Below are 21,756 nucleotides of genomic sequence, written 5' to 3' on the forward strand. Positions count from 1 at the left end.
GGGGGGGGGGGGGGAGCTAAGTTTTTTTTTATTATTTTATATTTTTATATTTTTCTAACTAAGAATAGTTCTTGCAAAACTATTGTTGCAAGACAACAAGAATAGTTTTGCCATGGATCCCAGAAGGAAAAAGGAAATGGAGAAGGCACCTAAACCAACTTGGGAAAGAATCCCCATGGTCCGGGGGTCGAGATCCTAGACCTGCTGCAGTGCCGGTATAGCATCCAGGATAGCCCTGGTGTTCCACTCCTGAGCGCAGTCTTTGCTTACCGGGTAGTGGACGTCCATGTGTAGCTCCGTGGTGGGTGGGGAGCTCTGGTGCCGAATTAAATATTCCTTAAATATGAATTCTTCATCCTCATATGTTTCAGGGACCCTAACAAATTCCCAACCAAGTACTGATAATATAAACACAGCATACGGAAACAGAAGTAAGAAACAAAAGATATTGGATACTAACATAAATGTACCAACCTTTTTAATCATTCATGCAACAGATGAAAAACCAATTGGGAAAATGTCACCCTTCTTTATCCAAAAAGGTTTAGGACTGGCAGGACCTCCCAAAACTGTCAAGAAATTGCGTTCTGGTGATATCCTAGTGGAAACATTGTGCAAACAACATTCCGAGAAACTACTGAGGGCAACGACAATGGGTGAAATACAAATTGCAGTAACACCTCACAGAACACTCAATTCCAGTAGAGGAGTGATATCAGAATGGGATCTCCTTGATGTTCCTGATGAGGAGATATGTTCAGAGCTTAAAGATCAAGGAGTGACAGGTGTGAGGCGCATCCTGATATGCAGGGATGGTCACCTGGTCTCAACCAAGAACATCATCCTTACTTTTGATACACCTAGGCCTCCGACATCTGTAAAAGCAGGGTATCTCAGCTGTCCTGTTAGAATATACATCCCTAACCCACTGAGATGCTTTAAATGTCAAAGATATAGACATGCCCAAACTGCCTGTTGTGGTTCTACTACCTGTGCCCGATGTGGTAGTAAAGAACATGATAATAAATCTTGCTGTGAAAAAAAAGCTAAATGTGTCAACTGTCAGGGAGATCATCCAGCATACTCTCGTGCATGTCAGAAATGAAAAGATGAAAAAGAGATACAAAAAATTAAAACAGAACAAAACATAACATATCAGGATGCAAAAAATGCTGGCCACCATTACACCTGTTCTACGATCCTCTTATGCTGAAAAAGTAACAATTAAAAAAGTGCCAACAGCAACTAAAACATGTATGTCTATTCCACCATTTGATAATTTCACCATATCTGAACTTTACGATCGCAAGTGCTTCTTTGTTGAGCGCATTAATCATAAGACCTATGGCCTTACTCTAGAGACAACTTCAACTAGCAAACTAAACATACCAACTGACCCTAACACATTTGATGTTTTGAACACTTTACCAGAGGAAGAGATGGACACTGGCCATCCATACTTCCCTAAAACAGTGGATAAATATAAATCTGACAAAGGTAAGCCCTCAACCTCTCGAAAACTAGACAAGTCAATAAAATCAAGACAATAGGAAAATTTTTACAATGGAACTGTCGTGGGATCCGTCAGAATATTGACGATATCAAGATGTTGTTGCAGAAACACAAACCTTTCTGTTTCTGCAGGAAACAGAAAGGTCTACAGGAAACTTACTTAAGACCCGATGAGGACCGTACCTTTAGGAATTTCACTGTTGTACGTAAGGATAGAACTGGAGATGGTCCTGCTCACAGAGGAGTAGCTATCCTAGCTGGCAGTCATATGCCTTTCCATCAGGTCCAACTTAATACTTCTCTGGAAGCAGTAGCGATTCGCTTCTCTGTGGGATTTCTTATTATAGTATGTTCAATTTATTTACCACCAAATGCTGAGTTAAATGAAATTGATCTTGATAACCTTATCTTGCAACTGCCTGAACCCATACGTTTGATGGGTGACTTTAATGGTCACAATACTCTATGGCAGTGCTTCCCAACCGACATGCCGCGAAAAATTTAACTACAAAGTCCTGATTATGGAGCGACGGTACCAGAGGGCTAGGCTGCCGAGTGGTTCCCTTTTTTGCTTTATTGCTCTTTTCTAGCTACGCACGTGTGAAGGCGACCTCCCAGAATGTCATAAGCGCCATTCCTCCCATTACCCCCTCCCTCACATTATGCATCTACTACTCAGAAGATCATTACTCTGCTTCAGTTCCAACTTGTCTGTTGTGTTGTGAGAGTACCAGTCGAGTGTTTCAAGAGCATATCATTTTTGTAAGAACTGCGTTCAAGTGGATGTTCAGTGTTGCTAAGTGGTCTGTGTAAAACACCTTAGCGGGAATGTCTTATTGCGTCTTTTTCTGAATTTGTGTTTTAACAAATGTGATAGTTTGCGGAACATAAGTTGAATTGTTATTATTTGCTGACAAAGACGCTTTTTCCTGTTACCTATTTTAGCTGAAGCTATAACAGTCGTACAAGAAAGAAGTACCTTTGCATGATAAAATAAACACTGGTGAGTCATTTTTTTCTTATAGTTAAACCATTTTTTCGTAATGTATTTTCTTCGGAATCAAAAGGTATCTGAGATATTTTTTGGACAATGGACGCTAACATTATGAGTTACAAAATGATTAAGATGTAATTTGTATAGCTTAAGCTTGGTAAACGTAGACTTTCTGTCATTAATAGGCATTTTCCTAACACAGTTTTGTGTGTTCCGGTATTTTGGATGCCCTAGTTACAATGCCTATTTGATATCCTCAAATATAATGTAGTATACTTTTAGTTTCATGTGATTTATATCTTTCTATTCAATGGCTTGTTTATTTGCATATATTTTAATTCTATTAAATTTAATTTTCAGTTACCCTCAATAATGGACAAATATTTTAAAAAAATCAGAAAATCCATCAAATGCGCGAGCCCAAGAAAGTGAACCAAAGAAAAAGTTTAAGGTGCAACATAGTCATAGACTATATAAAGAGGATTATCTGAAATTTAGTTTCGTGTGCTCCGATAATTCTTCTGTGCCTCAATGTCGCATATGCCTGGAAAAGTTGTCAAATGAAGCGATGGTGCCAAGTAAACTACACTGACACCTTTCTATCAAGCATCCTTCATACATAGATCAGGATTTCAACTATTTTAAACGTCTGTGAACTCAAATTCAAATGCAAAGTTCGTTCATGCGATCAGCCACAACGGTATCTAATGTAGCTCTAGAAGCAAGTTACAAAGTCATGAGATTGATAGCTAAAGCCAAGAAGCCTCACACAATTACTGAATCACTCATTTTACCAGCTTGTGTGGAAATTGTCAAAACTATGCTTGGAATCGATGAAGTAAAAGAAATTGAAAAAGTACTGCTTTCAAATAATACGATCAGCAGGCACATTGAAGACGTCAGTTAGAATAGAAGGAACACTAATCCAGAAAATTTGTGAATTTAAGAACTTTTCCTTACAAGTTGATGAATCAACAGATGTTAGCAACTGTTGTCAGCTAATTGCATTTGTTCGAATTCCTGATGAGAAAGGGTTGAAAGAGCATTATTTATTCTGCAAAGAACTTCAGAAACAAACAACTGGGAAGGAAATCTTTAAAGTGATCAATGAATACTTTGATACAAACAAAATTTCATGGAAAAATTACATAAGTTTATGTACTGATGGCAGCTGCAATGACAGGAAGGGTCAGAGGCTTGGCATCCAAAGTTCGGTCTGAAAATCCTGATGTTCAAATAATACACTGCTTTATTCATAGAGAAGCTCTCATGTCAAATAGTTTACCTCTAGAATAAAAGTCCACACTTAATGACATAAAAATGGTGAATTTGATCAAAAGCAGACCACTTCAATCACATCTTTTTTTCAATTTTATGTGATGAAATGGGATCAGAGCATCAATCTTTGTTGTTCCATACTGAAGTTTGTTGGCTGTCGAGAGGAAGAGTTCTGTCCAGAGTTTATGAGTTGAAAGAAGAATTAAAAGTATTTTTTGAGGGTAACTTTCAGTATTCAGCTAAGTTGGAAGACAATTACTGGTTGCAAAAAATGGCCTACTTAGCTGACATATTTGAATACCTAAATGAACTTAATCGATAAATGCAAGGACCGCTTGAGAATATGTTAACTTGCACTGACAAAATTAAGGATTCAAAAACAAAATTCAACTTTGGAAAGCTGTGTTGAAAAATAGTTCCCTTGAAATGTTTAGTCGGTGTTGTAGTTCGAATCCTAAAAAAGAACTACTAGAACTTGTAGATCAACACCTATGCATGCTTGAGAGAAAGCTTCATCACTACTTTGAATTAATGGAGACAAAGAAATTCGATTGGGATCAAAATCCATTTGCATCTTCATTAGATCACATGGCATTCGATTTATCAGTGAAAGAAAAGGAGGAGTTATTAGACTTAAAAAGTGATCGTACCCTTGAAGTTCAGTTTAAGGATGTTCCATTATCTCAATTCTAGGTAACTGCAAAAAAGGAGTTTCCATCCATTGGAGAAAAAGCTATATACATTCTTTTACCATTTGCTACAACATGTATGTGTGAACAAAGGTTCTCTTCTATGCTCACTATCAAGAATTTAAAGAGATCATTATTGAAGAGTCTTGATCATGAATTGCATGTAGCTCTTTCGACCATAGACCCAGATATAAAAAAATTGTGTTCACAGAAACAAGCCCAAGTATCTCATTGAAATAAGAAGGAAATATATGTATTAACTGTGGCAAAAGAATATTGTAGATATTTATATTAATACTTAAAATGTTTATTTTGTCATTAAATTATTATTATTAGCATATTTATACAGTCAGTAATTCTTTTGTGTATATTTAATTTTACTTTTGTATTTTCACATCATAATTTTATAAAATAAGTGTTCTAAAAATTTACTCACAGTTTCACTCAGTTAAATCTGACAATTCAATTCATAGATGCGATATAAAAACTATGTCAAATATCAATCACTGAGAATGTATGGATTAGGTATTTTCATTCCATTTGTTTCGTTTATTTCATGCTTATGACTGCATAAGAAGACTTATCTGAAACGAATGTCTAGCTGGAATGTTTATGTATTATAATGCAAAAATATTTGAAAGAAAGATCTTATTAATTGAATCCCTATATGAAATAGAAGAAATTAATCATGTTAATAGAAAAATGTTCTTTCATAGCGTGCCATGAAATTATTTATGCTAGTGAGGTGTGCCGTAACGTGAAAAAGGATGGGAAGCACTGCTCTATGGGGTAGTGCCAACACTAATAGACGAGGTAGAATCATTGAAAAAATTCTTGATAATAACCTTTCCCTTCTAAACAATAAACTCAATACTTTCTTCCACATGCCTGCCTGTCATTAATATTCTGCAATTGATCTTACAATCTGTTCCCCTTCCATTCCTTCACTGCTCATGTGGGACATTGAAGAGAACATATATGGAAGTGATCACTTTCCTGTTCTTTTGTACAATGTCTTCACAGGAACCATGTTCACCCACATGGATACCTATATGGAAAATGGACCAGGCTGACTGGAACACTTTCTCTCATCTTGCAAAATTTAATGCTGATGCCATCAGTCAAACACCTATCAATGAAGCTGTAAAATATATAACAGAATGCACTGTCCAGGCAGCAGCAACAACCTCCATCCCAAAAACATCATCTCAATTTCCAGTCTGTTCAAAGCCTTGGTGGAACCCAGAATGTCAGGCAGCCAAAAAAGATCAACACAGAGCATGGAGCATATTTCGTAGATACCCCACCACATCAAATTTAATAACTTTTAAGAGTGCTCAAGCCAAAGCACATTATGTAAGACGTCAAAAACAATCATGGATCCAATTTACTACATCAATTAATCAAATGACCAGTCCAAAAATTGTATGGGATAAAATCCGGAAAATGAAAGGCAGATATAGTACACACTGTTTGTCCACCTTAGACTATAATGGAAGTGTTCTTGCTGATCAAAAAGCTATTGCAGATACTTTGGGAAAAACTTTTGCTAAAATCTCAGCAACAGCTTCATATGCTCCAGAATTTTTAATGCTGAAAGAGCAGCAAGAGAAACAAAGGCTTAATTTTCTACCAACATTCTTCAGCCATATACTCAGCCATTTGTCAAGGAGGAACTAAAAAGAGCTCTCCTACAATCTCACCTAGTGCAGTAGGATCTGATGACATCCATTATGAAATGATAAACATCTACCATCAATCTTCTATGGATCTTATTACACAATAGAATACTTGCAGAGGAAGAGTTTCCAAATTCTTGGCATGTCAATTGTCATTGCTATCCCAAAACCAGGAAAAGATCCAACACAAGCAAATAATTATCGACCCACTGTTCTGACCAGCTGTCTTTGTAAGATACTAGAGAAAATGGTTAATGCCAGACTTCTCTGGTATTTAGAAAGCAACAGTCTTCTCTCCAATACACAATGTGGTTTCTGTAGACATCGATCAACTTTAGACCATTTAGTTCAGTTAGAAACTTGTATAAGAGATGCATTTCTGAAGTGAGAACATCTTGTCTGAGTTTTTTTTGACATGGAAAAAGCCCATGACACAGCCTAGAGATATGGCATATTAAATTCATTTGAAAAATTTATGGAATTTACAACCGTGTTAAAAAAACTTTTTATTATCCCGACATTTCGATCTTCACATCAAGATCATCATCTGGAGCATACATCGATAAACAAGACAAGCTGAGTTACATTATTAACTGTAAGCTATAGAAACAATGATTTGATCACATGTTATTCAACTGGCATGACCTCTAGTGAAAAAAAAAAAAAAATTACATCAAGCTAAATTCTATTTACAATGACAGGAATAAACATTCTTTCAGATGGTTTTCTTTCAGAAACAATGATGTCCTATTTTTAGTATTACAATTCTTATTTTTGCTTTTAAGATACTGGATTTTCTACAGTCCTGTTTATAGTTGTTCTTAGTAAGGAACATTCCGTGGGTCGAATATATACCTTCCATATGTTTGGGATTTTTAGAGCATCATTATTGTTCAGACTGGAGTGGTTGATAATAAAGAGAATAAAAGAAAGGATGGCATATTAAAAGACCTCTATAACCTAGGTCTCAAAGGACACCTCCCTATATTTATTAAAAACTTCTGTCTAGGTGAACTTTCCAAGTCAGAATGGGAAGTACGCTATCTCGACCATATCATCAAGAACAAGGTGTTCTCCAAGGCTCTGTCTTAAGTGTAACCCTTATTGCTATTAAAATTAACTCAATCATTGAACAGCTTCCTCCCACTGTAGACAATGCTCAATATGTTGATGACTTCATAATTTACTGTCACTCACGTACCATGAGGGTAATTGAAAGACAACTTCAGCAAGCAATTGATCATGTCTCTCTCTCTCTTTCTCTCTCTGTGGACCCTTAATAATGGGTTTAAGTTTTCAACAGAAAAAAGTGTCTGTGTACACTTCTGTCGAAAACGCACTTATCACCCAGATCCTGAACTAACAATGGGACATACTATTATTCCAGTAGCTACAGAAACCAAGTTCTTAGCACTCATCTTTGACAGAAACCTCACATTTCTAGCACACATTCGTCAACTAAGAGAAAAGTACAAAAGAACTTTGAACCTCTTTCGCACTCTATCCTCTACTGCAGTGTTTCTTGAACTTCAGATATCTGCATACCCCTTTCTTCAATTTTCGTTATTACCAAGTACCCCCTAATTAATTAATTAAAAATAAATAACTAAATTAATTAAAAAATTACTTAATTAAAATTAATAAATTAATTTAAAATATTCATTAAAATTAAATATCTATTTTATTTGAATTTATATGTTAATGTAAACAAAAAATTATTTATTTTTAAATTTTCGTTCCCTAGAGATGTCAGACAGCTACTTGTATTTGCTATATTGCTCTCTTTTGGAGGTTTTATAAATTCAATCAAATAAATCCAATAAAACCAATGATCCATACGTAAGAATTTGAAAGGAAAAAAAAAAAAAAAAAATACTGTATTTATTCGAATATAACTCTAAATTTTTTCCCCAAAATTAAAGCTAAAAAATCGTGTTGTGAGATAAGTGCGGGAATTTTCGGAAACTAAAGTTTTCAGAAAAAAACTGAAAATGGTGCGACTTACCAAGAAGCTCCTACTTGCTATCGCTACTTTTGGCATCGAGAACAGTTTCTTTGTGTGCATCGTCAAAGTCATCTACCCAAATAGCATCATCTTCTTTCCCATTATTTCAAGCAAAAATTATCAGTAATTTACAAGACTTGAGATACGTAGAGCAGCGAAGAACTGCATATGATTGGTGCAGTATTAACAAAAGATCGCACGAACCAAAGACAAATTAGCATTTCAATAGTTGAGTTGAAATGCTAATTCCCTTCAACCGAATTCCATAATATCTGAAACACATTCCCTATATATTTCTTAGTTTTAACACGTTAATGACGGGGGTGATGTCAAGCAAAACCATATGTTCCACCAGCAACATATGGTTTTGCTTGGTCTACACAGCAGTTTCTGTTGGGAGAGGGGATGCGATTCATTAGTTAGTGGTGTTTTATTCCGGTTGTCTCTAATTGCACTGTTTGTTGAAAAATATAATGACTCCTTTAATTATGCATAGCCGAAAATTGCCATGACCTTTCGCGTACCCCCCCCCACTTTGAGAAACACTACTCTACTGAGTGGGGTGCTGATCGAGCTTCATTGCTCCATCTTTATCGTGCACTTATACGTTCAAAGCTGGATTATGGGTCCCAAGTCTATGGTTCGGCAAGACAGAGCAACCTACGATGGTTGGATTCCATCCATCATCAGGATATATGGATAGCTAATGGTGCCTTTCGCACCTCACCCACTCAAAGTCTCTATGTTGAAGGAAATGAACAGGTTCTATCACTTCGACGGAAACAGTTGTCTCTTAATTAAGCCCTAAAAATAAAATCTCTCCCAGATCACCCTACATGGAATAGTATCTTCTCTTTGAATTGGGAAGCTCAATATCACACACATCAAATGCTATATATCCTTTTGATATGCGTATTAAAGAAACTGTGCAAGCTGTTAGTATAAATGTTAATAACATTAGCTACACTAAATATAATAGCATTCCTCCATGGCAGGTTTGCACCATCCTGCAACCTCTCACTTTGTCATCTACAGAAATCTTATACCCCATCATCCATTTACCTGCAATTGTTTAATGCACACAGAGCAGCACACACTGATTTCTTACCCATCTATACTGATGGTTCAAGAACTAACACCTCTGTTGGCTGTGCTGCTGTGTTTCCTGACATTATCTCAAATCAGATCCCACCAGACTGCAGTAACTATACAGCAGAGTTAATGCCATTCAGCTTGCACTTGTGCATATAAAAGAAAACTGCTACCAAAAGTGTATAATTTATACAGACTCATTGAGGCTCTTTACAGGCTATCTCCTCTCCTATGTATAATCTGCATCCAGTACTTCATGAGGTGCTACACCTGCTTCACAAAATGAAAATCCTTAATTTCGATGTTCAGTTCTGCTGGATTCCCAGCCACATCAGAATCAAAGGAAATGAGGCTAGAGATGCAGCTGCTAAATCAGCTCATAACCTTCTCCACATACTGTTTGACAGTTCCATATACAGACTACAGACAACTTATAAGATCAAAACTAATTGCTCAGTGGGAGTTAACATGGCAAGAAGCATCAACAAACAAATTATATAACATTAAATCTGAAATTAAACGCTGGCATTCTAGTCAACGTACAAAGAGAAGGGCAGAAGTTGTCCTTGCTAGGCTCCGCATAGGTCACAGCCACCTTACGCATTCTCATTTATTGAGAGCTGATGACCCTCCCATATGTGAAAAATGCAACACACATCTCACTATTCATCATATTCTGGTAGATTGTCAAAAATTTATACGAGAGAAGAATGAAATTTTCACCTATCTAACCAAGCCATATACACTCAAGGAAATGCTAGCAGACTCAAGCAAATTGCATGATGTTTTTTTCTAGAAAGAATTAATTTGTACAAATACATTTGACCATAAATTTGCTTATATGTAAATACTTTTTTTCTTAACTTAACTTTTATACATACATGTTATTCATCAGGTTAAATCTGACCAATTATGTATTACCATAGGCCTTGATCTTGTATATTTGTATCACCCTGCTGTAATTTTGTTAATATGTAAATACCATAATGCTAAACTTAAATTTTATGCATCAATGCTATATAATAATTCCTTTCTGACTCTTTAAGTATTAGTATAATAATGTTCGTTGTAATCTTACTAGATGTAGATACTGCTTTCCTTGACTTGTTTTGTATATACATATGTTAACCTATAGTTATCTATTTATGTACTGCTGAAACCTCTGCAGTAATTTTGTTTATATGTAGATACTGCATCACTTAACATACATTTTGTGTATGCATCTTATTTACTCCTTTATTTTTCGAATAATCATATAGTGCTGTAGGACATCTTACCTATTTGTTTACTTTCTAGTAATTCTGTTTATATCTATTGCTAAATTCTGTTTATACTGCATTGCTAAATTTAATTTTCATCCATGCATATTGCATAATAATCCCTTTTTGCCTATTTTAATACTGCTATAAAGGCATCTATTATAATTTTACATATATGTAGATACTGTATTCCTTGGCTTAGTGTTTCATATATATTATGTATTAACTTATATTGTTAACAATTTTTGCAGTACTATAATAACCTCTGATCTTGTGTGTTGCTGTGTCCTCTGCAGCAGTTCTGTTTACCTAGAGATGCTGCTTTGTGAAAACAGATTCTTGTAGAGACATATTGTTTACAATTTTCTGTAAATGCTAATGTTGTAACCTTTAGTATGACACAGTATGACCTTTGTAGTTTTTGTGCCAAATAAACTATAAACCAACCAACCTGTCAAACATGCTTGCAAAATCTATCAGCATCATTATGTTGCCATCTCCTTTATCCAACTCATCTCACACTATTATAAAAAAATTAGTAAATTACAAGGGCATGACTGACCCTTCACAAAACCATGCTTCCCCTCAGAGTATAATATTCTTATCCACACATTCTTAAAATTTCTTCTTGACCAATTTTTCCAATACTTTTACCACCATTCCCTGAGATACCGATTAGCCTATAATTTACTACCACAGATATAGATCCTCCTTTATGCAAATGAATTATTTTGTGGATTCCACTCTTAATAGAACTAAGAAGCCTAGTCAAAGGTATTGTGCACATTCTTATAATATGCAAGCTGATATCCAATCTAAGCTCACAGCTGTACTGCATTGAGATTCTGCAACATCCCTCTACAGCAGTAATATCCTCACTTTAGATGATATACTTTTGCAAAGTAGTCGCTCAGTAGTAGTTCAACTATTGTGCCTGCCTCTGTCATCTCTCTACCATCAGCATTCATTCATGTTATCCTTCTCACAGTCATTCTTATTCTACTTATTAGAAGGAGACTAGTATTTCCTTTGACCCGTTTGGCTAATTTCTTCTCATAATCTGATTTTGCCTTCTTTCTCATACTGACCTTGAAAGTTTATATTTTTCACTTGGTTAGAATATAATAAATTTAGTTTAATCCTTTATCCAAGTGTGAGCAAACAAAGTTTGCACCTGAAAGTATCTTCAGGACTGGGGTAAGGTGGTGCAACACAAGGCCAACTCCTTGCAAAGGTGGAGCAAGCTACTATATCTCCTATCTCAGTATCTCCCATAATACAAAACACATCTCTTTGCGGATATGTCTAATGTTATGCATTAAGGGAAGGGCCACTACCCAGACTAGTTTCGACCTTTATTGAGGTCTCTTCAGTGGGAGCCAGGCCCAAGTGGAGATACCAGCCAGAAGCATTAGCAAGGTCATCTCTACCTATAGGAGTTGCCAAATGGTGTGCCACCTTTTTAATAAATTCCTCTGGATTTAGAGAAAGATGTTGAAAGTTTATATTTTTCACTTGGTTAGAATATAATAAATTTAGTTTAATCCTTTATCCAAGTGTGAGCAAACGAAGTTTGCGCCTGAAAGTATCTTCAGGACTGGGGTAAGGTGGTGCAACACCAGGGCGACTCCTTGCAAAGGTGGAGCAAGCAACTATATCTCCTATCTCAGTATCTCTAGTCTGGGTAGTGGCCCTTCCCTTAATGCATAACATTAGACATACCCACAAGGAGATGTGTTTTGCATTATGGAAAATACTGAGATAGGAGATATAATAGCTTACTCCACCTTTGCAAGGAGTCGCCCTGGTGTTGCACCACCTTACCCTAGTCCTGAAGATACTTTCAGGCGCAAACTTTGTTTGCTCACACTTGGATAAAGGATTAAACTAAATTTATTTTATATCTCATGCTGACCTTTGTACTGTTCATGAGATTTCTTGTTATCTTTTTCCTTATATATGTTCCACAAATTTTCTTTGATTAATGATACTACTTATCCATCTAACTTCTACCTCATTTTCTTTCCTGCCATTGGGTACATAGTCCGATATTGCTTCCTCCAGATACCTTCACTATCCTCCATACACGTTGGACATCTTTCTATGTAGAATTTTATGTCACAGCACGACTTCAAGTTATCTCATAAGCATGTCACAATCACATGTCTTGTAGTTCTACATACCCCTTAACTTAATATTCCATGTTTTACTACCTCCCAAGTCAAAACCACATGATCATTCTCCCTAACTGAAGGCAATGGGCAAGTCTTCCGACCCCCATAACCAGATCCAACATTTTCGTACCCAGAGAGTCCCCTTAATCACATAGTAATTATATCTCAGTAAGTGTATAAATTTCATTTCCTTTCTGCCAAGCGAACTTTCCTTCTTTCAGTCTATGTCTCTGAAGTTGAAGTCTCCCATAATAATTACTCCACCAGCACTCATTGTACTAATCTGCTGATGTGTATCTTCCACATCATCCCTGGTGCCACCTAGTCTATAGCAGTAATCGGTTTTATATTTGTCCTATTGGCCTCAATCTCACACCACAGTGCCATCTGTTCAACTGCAGTATCCCCCCCACCACCACCACCATCCTATCTGTTCTCCCTGAAAAACCCATCCAATACTATCCCTGTAACTATGTCATATGCTGTTAGCCAAGCCTGACTAATGGCTATAACTTCTGGCAAGGTTGCAATAACCAATGCCAAAAATTCCTCCCTCTTATGCTTGATACATCTAGCATTAGTATACAGAAACTGTAGCATACTCTTAGGCCCTAACCACCTTTACATCCTGAATTGACTACCCACGCAATATTGTTACCTGAGAGACTAGATTCCACATTTTTTGTTCATTCACATACTTGTTCGCCTCATGGCAACTTCACGCAACCATCTGCTATCATCAGCTCTCCTCAATCTGCCCTAATTTCTTTAGTTTTCCTGACTTTGCACTTCTACACATTTTGTGAACAAAGCTCTCTAGACACTTAACTCCAAATCCATTTAAGCACAGTATATCAGCATTATACAAATCCTTCCATCCATCCATCAAACTCAGACCATAGGTCCACAAACTCTGTACCATTCCTTCTGCACAACCTGTGTATTGATTCATTAGCTATCATCATGCCTCTATCATAGCATGGCAGCAGACTTACAAATTTCAGCCTCACTCTTCTTTTTTATTTTATCTTACCTTTCTACATTATGACAGCATCACTAATATTATTCGTTTTTACACTACGGATACAAGATTTTGTCATACCTTTGTGAAGTACTCCTCTTATCATAGATTCACCATAAAAAATACTGCATCCTAGATAATTCAATATATTGCTTCAAGTAAGTGGTACAACATGACTTCGGAATTCTCCTTCAACCAGCATTCATGCCCAAAAGTCCTCTCAAAGGATTCTATATTCAGCATCAAATTCACCATAATCAATGTAGTCTTAGCATCCGCTAATTCTCTTCTCTATCATCTGGCAGCCGATACACACACACTGGATAAATAAAGAAAAGCTCATCTGTATTTAGTAGTTTAAAAAAAAATTAAATGCTTATTGCATGGTTTAAATGTGGTGATGATGAACAGGAACTTCCACAACATTCTAGCCACAAATTGGAAGTAGCAAATATGTTAGATGGTAAAAGAATTTCATCACCCGTGCAATACCATCACCCTGTTTACTTGAACCTAAAGTACTACCTTAAATTTGAGCTCTAGAATAGGAGTTCCCAAATTATCTAATTCTTTTCCCATACATCTACCACTAATAATAATAATACTAATTTACAATCAACTTTGGGTATAAAATATGTTCTTGACTTTTGAGTGAAATTCTGAATCAGTTTTCATTCAAAATTTAAAGACAAGCACCTTTGTTTCCAATCAAGAAATTAACTTCTTGATGAAAATTGGAACCATTTTGGCATGAAAAACTAAATATGTTTTGTTGTTCAGTGATATCTCTGACAGTACAATAGCAGCTTCAATGCTAATGTTAATTTTCATTTCTTTTTACCAGGAGCAACATTTATTCCAAAAAAATGAATGTCATCTGCATAATCCTCCACCACTCACTTAATTAAAAATATAAGGTTAACACAAGTCAAGAGACAAGGGCATGAAGGTCAATTTTTTTCATCTCATCATCTTCCTCATCCATCTAAGGTGGGTTTAGGCTACTATGAACAATACCCTTCCAGTCCAATCTACTGGTAGCCAAGTTATTAAACTTCTGTAAGAGTTCAGACCACTTATACTCTTGTTTTTATCCATTTCCTTCTGGGCTATTTCCCAATGTTTCTTTTCTTCTACTCTGGAAAATTTGAGGAAACCTGTTAGTAGGCATTCTGTACATACATCAATATCACTGTAACTGGTTTTCTGATTCTTGTTATTATTGAAATACTGTGGTGTAATTCTTCTCTGATCTCCTTACTGGTTTTCATTTCAGTCCATGATGCTTTATTTTTCTCAAATGCTTGTTTTCAAAGCCTGTCAATCTTTTTAGTTCCTTCTATATAATAGCTGAAGTCGTTCACCATAAATGGGATCACCACTGGACTATATACTTTGATTTTAAGTTCTTTGGAGAGATAGGAATTTTTCCATACACGCAAGTCGAATTTGTAAATTACATACATACAATAAACTGTTCAATGGCTACTCAAAATTTATCAACTGTATTTGAATAATATACATACTGTAAATATGAAAGTATGAAAAATACATAATATATAAAAAAGCCGAAATATTCACTTTTCAAATAAAAAAAAGTCTTGTGATGGCTAAGTTGGCTGGTCTAAGGATGCTGTTCTGCAGGAAGTTTCACCCCTTTCGATGTTGAAGGCTGAGGGTAGTCGGGGGTCGTCTGAGTTGTCATCTTGACTTTGTTGTGAATGGCATCTTACAAAAATGTCTAGAGTAGATTGTGTGGTCACACACTTCCTGTCCTCATAGATGGCCTTGTAGCTAGACATATCAGAATAGACACAGCAGCTAACATTTTTGAACTGCTCGGTGTTCAGATCCATCCCATCGATTCTAATTTTGCCAATGCCATGCCTATCAAGTCAAAAACCTTGGCTAGTCTCTTCATTGTAAATTTTTTTATATCTGGCGGGTCAATCGGCTTAGTATTTTCTTCGGAATGCCTCCAACTGAATAAGGTCATCATTAGTTAGATCTTCATCATGACTCAAAAGAAGCTCATTAATGTCACTGTTATCCACTTCCAGCTCTAATTGCTGTGCCAGTTGCACATACACACACACACACACACACACACACATGCATCTCCATCACCTGCTGTAATTCTTGTGTCGACTCAGCACCAGTATCAGTCATTGTTTTCTCTCCTTCTGTGAAATGCTTAAAATTATGGACCATTTCTGGGCAGAGTTTCTTCCACACAGCATTCATCGTTGTCTGCTTGATTTCATCCCAAGCCACCACGATGTTTCTGATAGCGTTAAGGATATTATAGTTCTTCCAGAAATCACGTAGAATAATGTCCTTACCACTATCAATGGCCTTGATTGCTTGGGAAAACGTACACTACAGATAGTAGGCTTTAAAGGTAGCAATAATGCCTTGATCCATAGGTTGCAATAGTGAGGTAGTTCTAGGAGGAAGGTAAACAACTTTTACATCAGGATGAAAATCATCCAACTCTTCTGGGTGACCGGGGACATTGTCCAGGAGGAAAAGCACTTTAAACGGGATTCTTTTCTCGGTACAATATTCCTTCATCTGGTGAATGAAGTGGTTACTGAACCAGTCTCCGAACACTGCACGTGTAACCCAAGCCTTGGTGTTGGTTTTCCAGATTACGGGGCAGCATACTCGCATCAATGTTCTTAAACACGCGGTCTCTGGGGATGGTACACTGTAAGCGGTTTAAGTTTTAAGTCCACTGAAATGTTGCCACCAATCATAACAGTGATCCGATCTTTTGCCAGCACTAGCTTTAAATGTACTCTCTGCGTCGATTATGCCGGCCTGCTCTTTTAAATCCTTATATAAGGACATAGCCTTCTCGTGGATAATCAGTAAACTTCATGGTATCCGCTTCTGTGTCAGGTCATCGATCCAGTGAGATAACAATTTCTCCATCTCTGATATCGGGCCCAGCCTCTTCTTGGTAATAATTGTGCCCTTCAATGCTATCACACCTTTCCTTTCGTGCTTTCAACAATGTGAACTTTATCCTTCACTATTGTATTCACTGTCGAAATAGGTCGATTTATTTCCCGAGCTATCGAGGATAGAATTCCCCCCCCCCTTCATACATACGAATTATTTTCAACTTTTCTTCTAAAGTAATTATAGACCTTTGTTTTTTTAGATTTATTACCAGCACATTCAGTTTTGTGTTTGCATTCCATTTTAAGGATAAAAAAGCAATGAAACTAGCAGTGATAACAAGTGACTGAGCTAACCAAGCAAGGCATCTACTACTGTACTGCAATAAGGCTGTCAAAGATGCACCTGCACAAAGCCACAAACGTGTTCATACATGCTAGAAGATTTATTACGTAACTGTGAATTTACGTAACTCGGGGTGTAATTGTATTTGTAAATTTGGCCATAGTACACCACCCTAGATTTATTCTGTATAAATTATGAAGAGACTATTAAACACAGAATAAATCCAATTTTTTTTTTTTAAGTATAAAAAAATCTGACAGGCATGTTTCATTACAACATAAATCTGTCATTTAGTTCAATTAAAAGGATTTCAATAATGTAGCACATCATCTCTGGCATGAAGAACTTCAACAGTTAGCTAACTGTATTCTTACCTTTTTTTTTTTTTTTTTTTTTTTTCAAACAACTAATTTTGTTTTTATATCAGTGATGACAGAAAGAGTATTCATTCCAAAATATCTGATATTTTAAGTTTGGCATATTAAATGAATTTTTTTTAATATATATGTACCACCATGTTTGACTAACTGGATGACATACCCATTCTCCAACCCAGAGAGATAAACATGTTTGACAGAAGGGGGGGGGGGAGAGACAGTATCAGAAGGGCATCAGCAGTAAGATATTTTACCAATTATCAAAACTGTACCACAGTAAAAAGCTTAGCTATGAATTTGCCATAGGCACTAAAAACCCAGCTAGGCTGCAGCTGCTCCAACTAATAGGCTGTAGGTTCGAATCCTGTGGTAAGGATGATCTTGCACCAGGCAATTTCATTGCCTGGTGCGAGATCATCACACCAACTAACACAAGTGTGTAAGTGGAGTAGTGAGACCGCTAGTCTGCTTACTGAATGCATGAAAATGTTCCAAGTTTGGTGTACAGCAGGGTTAATGGATTATGGAAAAATTAATAAGAATAATAATCATCATCATATTCTTTTATGTACAGGATAATTATGATAGTACATGAAAATTTTACATCCTTACTAACTTCTGATCAACAATTTCACTCCAAATTAATCTGTTATCTGACAAGATTTCAATATTATCAGATCTTATATTTCTATCTTTTAAGGGCACTTTTTACTGCAAAAATCCATCCACATTTTGGTCTGCCTATAGGTCTTTTCCCTACCAATCTGGCACACACTTGTTTTGCTAATCTATCCTCTCTCATTATGTTTAAGTGACAATACCATCTGATATTAACTCTATTTAACACATTCCTGAATACTAAGACAAATTCTTTCCTAATATCCTCATTTTTAAAGTGATACTGCAATTAATGTAACCTGTTCACTCCACTAATCTTTCTCAGAACTCTCATACTGGAGGTCTCCATTTGTGATCAAGTGTTTTATTTCTAACCCAGCTCTCAGATCCACAAGTTAAAATTGTTTTGAACACAGTCTCGTATAATTCAGATTAAACAGCTAATTTAGTGTTTTGACTAATTTCTTTAAAAGTTGACATTTTCAATGATTCTGCCTATTTTCATTGTCTTTGTCTTTTTATTGCTGACCTTCATACCATATCTATTGCAACAGTTATTCAATTTAGTCAGGGAATCTTGCAAACTTGTAGCGGAATTATTTAGAAGTATAACATCGTTAGCATAAAGTAAAGAGTCAAGATTAATATCACCAATTTTTATATCAGATTTCATACCACTTTCCTTCATAATGTGATCCATATAGATAATGAACAACAATGGAGATAATGTGTACTCTTGTCACACATACACCTGATTTTACCTCAAATCATCTTCCTGTACCTCCATCAAGTCTAACTGATGACTTACAGCTTGAATAAAGACTAGGTATTGCTTGATATAATGTCCCATTTACACAATATAATTGTAGCACTTTGAATAGCTTCTCTCTCTTGGCACTTTTTCATATGCCTTTTCCAGATCTACGAAACTTAAATACAAATCCTTGCTATATCCCCAGAATTTCTAAACTATCTGTCTTAAAGTGAAAACCCAATCCTGACTTCTACTTGGCCTGAATCGAGCTTGTTCTTCACTAAGCTTCCCTTCCACAATTTTTCTTAGCCATTTCTCAAGTATACTTGCATAAATCTTACTAGGAACATTCAGGGAATTACCTCTGCAATTTGCACACTATTTTATTTCCCTTTTTATAGATGGGTACTATGAGAGCTCTGCACAAATCATCTGGAATTTAATCCTTGCAAAACTTTTATAACTCCATATTTGAGCATTTCTGGCCAAATTTAATCTACTCCAGCTGCCTTTCCACATTTCAGGTTTTTGATGACTTTTTCTACTTCAAGTATGCATATGTATTCCTCACTGCATTCCTGTTGGGAGTTTTCTACCATCACGATGACACAGCTTGTTTCATTTAGCACTCTTTCAAAGTAATTACTTCAGACATCTAGAATTTCTTTATCTTCAGTTTTCATGTGATCTTTATCATCTCTGATTCCTTTTACAATGCTTTTTCCCCCATTTCTAAGTTTTTTCAATAGCCTCCAGATTATTTTGACATCTTCCTGATATTTATTTTCTGTGTTCTTACCAAAGTTTTCCCATGCTTCTGTTTAGCTTAGTTTTACACAGAGCTTCACTTTCTTACATTTTTCCATTGTATTTTCTACGAGCACAAGCTGACTTACTTGCCAGTAACTTTTGATATGCTTTCTTCTTTTTCTTCACTGCCTCTTTAACTTCCTGAGTCCAATGTTTTCTTCAGGATTTACCACTGAACTTCCATGGTTTGGTTCTTGTGTAGTTCGGTCTACAGTTCACCTCTGAAAGCTGCTAAACCTTGATTCGTTTTAAAATTTTCAATACGAAATTCAAATTTATCCTACTCAAAACTCTACTTCAAATCCTCTGTATACTCTTGCGTCCTGAACTAGTGGGTAAACATCACTAGTAAATTTAATATAGTCAATGAGACTTCGCTTATTATTATTATTATCCCAAGATCCCCATAGAGTCAAAGACTCATCTAGGAGGTCCTTTTGTCATACACACAGCTCATCATACCGCACCTTAAACACACTCAAATTCTCTATTGAAACCACACTCTCAGGCAGGGCATTCCAATCATTCACGACTCTGCATGTAAAAAACCTGCTTCTTGCACCCTCCTTATACATCTTCCAGATATGACCTCTGGTTCTCCCTGATCTCTCACCATTTCCTGTAAAACCTATCCAATACTGATTCTATAACAAACCCTTACTAACTTGTAGCTCTCATATCACACCTCTTCCTCCTATCCACTAGACAAGGGGTCGCCAAAGTCATTTGCCCGTTGACCCCTTCAAGCATTTCTTGACTTTTTATCGACCCCCCTATATTTTACTATTACGTAATTATAATAGGACAAGCAAAAAAAGATGCTTATGTGAGTTTTTAGATTGTTTATTTTATAGTTACAGTGTTTACTGTATGTATAATATAGTATATATTATTATATTACTATTACTACTACTATCACTGGTATTACTAGTGATATTAATAAACTACTGGTATTACTACCAGTGCTGCTCAACTCTTCAACATAGAGAAGTTTAGTTCGTGAATGAATAACGATTGAATTATAATATGTATGTTGATGAATTTTAGAACATTAACGCTCACTTGTATGTCGATGCGCAAAAATGAGACTGGGATCAAATACTTGTATCAGTAAATAAGAACCATGCAAGTGTTGCAATCTCGCTCCCACTGCACCAGCCGGCAGGAACCACCAACATCCGTTTATTGGTAAATACGTCATTTTGGTCTACTTGATTGGCCTCAGTAACTATTTTCATGACCTTACTCCATCTTACAGGTCCTATTCATGGACCTGTAAGATGGAGGTACTGATCCCACGATTCACTTTTAATTGCGTTGTCATTACCTCCATATCTTTTGTCATGGAGGTAATCCAAGTTAACCGAATTAAATATTACCCATACAATGATGTCTTATATTTTTCTGTTGACCCCTGAGCCCAAATCGACCCCTAACAATGTCATATCGACCCCTTTGGCGACCACTGCACTAGACTCTGTAAATTGCATCATCTCAACCTTCCCTCCTATTCGACATTCCAGAGATCAGAAACTACCTTAGTCAGCCGCCTCTGCCCATTTCTCACATCTGTTCATCCTTTTGAAAACCAGGCAACCAAATCTGTGCACAGTAGTGCACGTGTGGCCTAATCAAAGCCTTATACAATGGAATAAGAATCAACTTACTTCTAAAAGTCAGTGTCCTCTGCATCATTCCCAGAATTCTTTATGTTGTCCTCACAATTTTGGCGATGTGTTCCCTAAATTTTAGATCCTTATCAACTATCACCCCAAGATCTCTTATATCCTCCATCTCCAACAATATATACCCACCAAACATAAATTCTATATCCCATCTTTGTTTCCCAAAATTTAAAACCTTATATTTTGCAACATTGAACTCGTATTCCCATTCCCGTGCCCATTCACTCAATCTATTCAAGTCTTCTCGTAAGGCCACAACATCTTCTCTACTCTTCATAGTTCATCCCAACTTTGCATTATCTGCAAACTGAATATTCTCATCCAAATCTTCCCAAATATCATTGATATATAGGTAAAACAACAATGGCCTAAAACAGATCCTGAGGCACACCACTAGTGACTTTCCTTTTCCTGGATATCGCTCCTCCACAGATAACTTGTTGATACCTATCATATAACCAGTCTCCAATCCAATGCACTAATCTAATATCTAGTTTGACTTGTTATGATAGGTTTCACAGTATAAAAGAACACAGATGGTTAAGAAAATAACTATT

At 36.2% G+C, this 21,756-nt stretch overlaps 1 protein-coding gene across 1 annotated transcript in view; it reads right to left on the reverse strand.

Moving 5' to 3' along the window:
* Positions 1 to 21,756, reverse strand: part of LOC150108188 (post-GPI attachment to proteins factor 6-like) — a 256,316-nt gene that overhangs the window by 219,687 nt on the left and 14,873 nt on the right. The gene's annotated exons all lie outside the window — the stretch shown is intronic.

This window comes from Typopeltis vanoorti, chromosome 3 (assembly GCF_054136105.1).
Source record: "Typopeltis vanoorti isolate ZY-2024b chromosome 3, IOZ_Tvanoo_1.0, whole genome shotgun sequence".
In the NCBI taxonomy this organism is placed as follows: domain Eukaryota; kingdom Metazoa; phylum Arthropoda; class Arachnida; order Uropygi; family Thelyphonidae; genus Typopeltis; species Typopeltis vanoorti.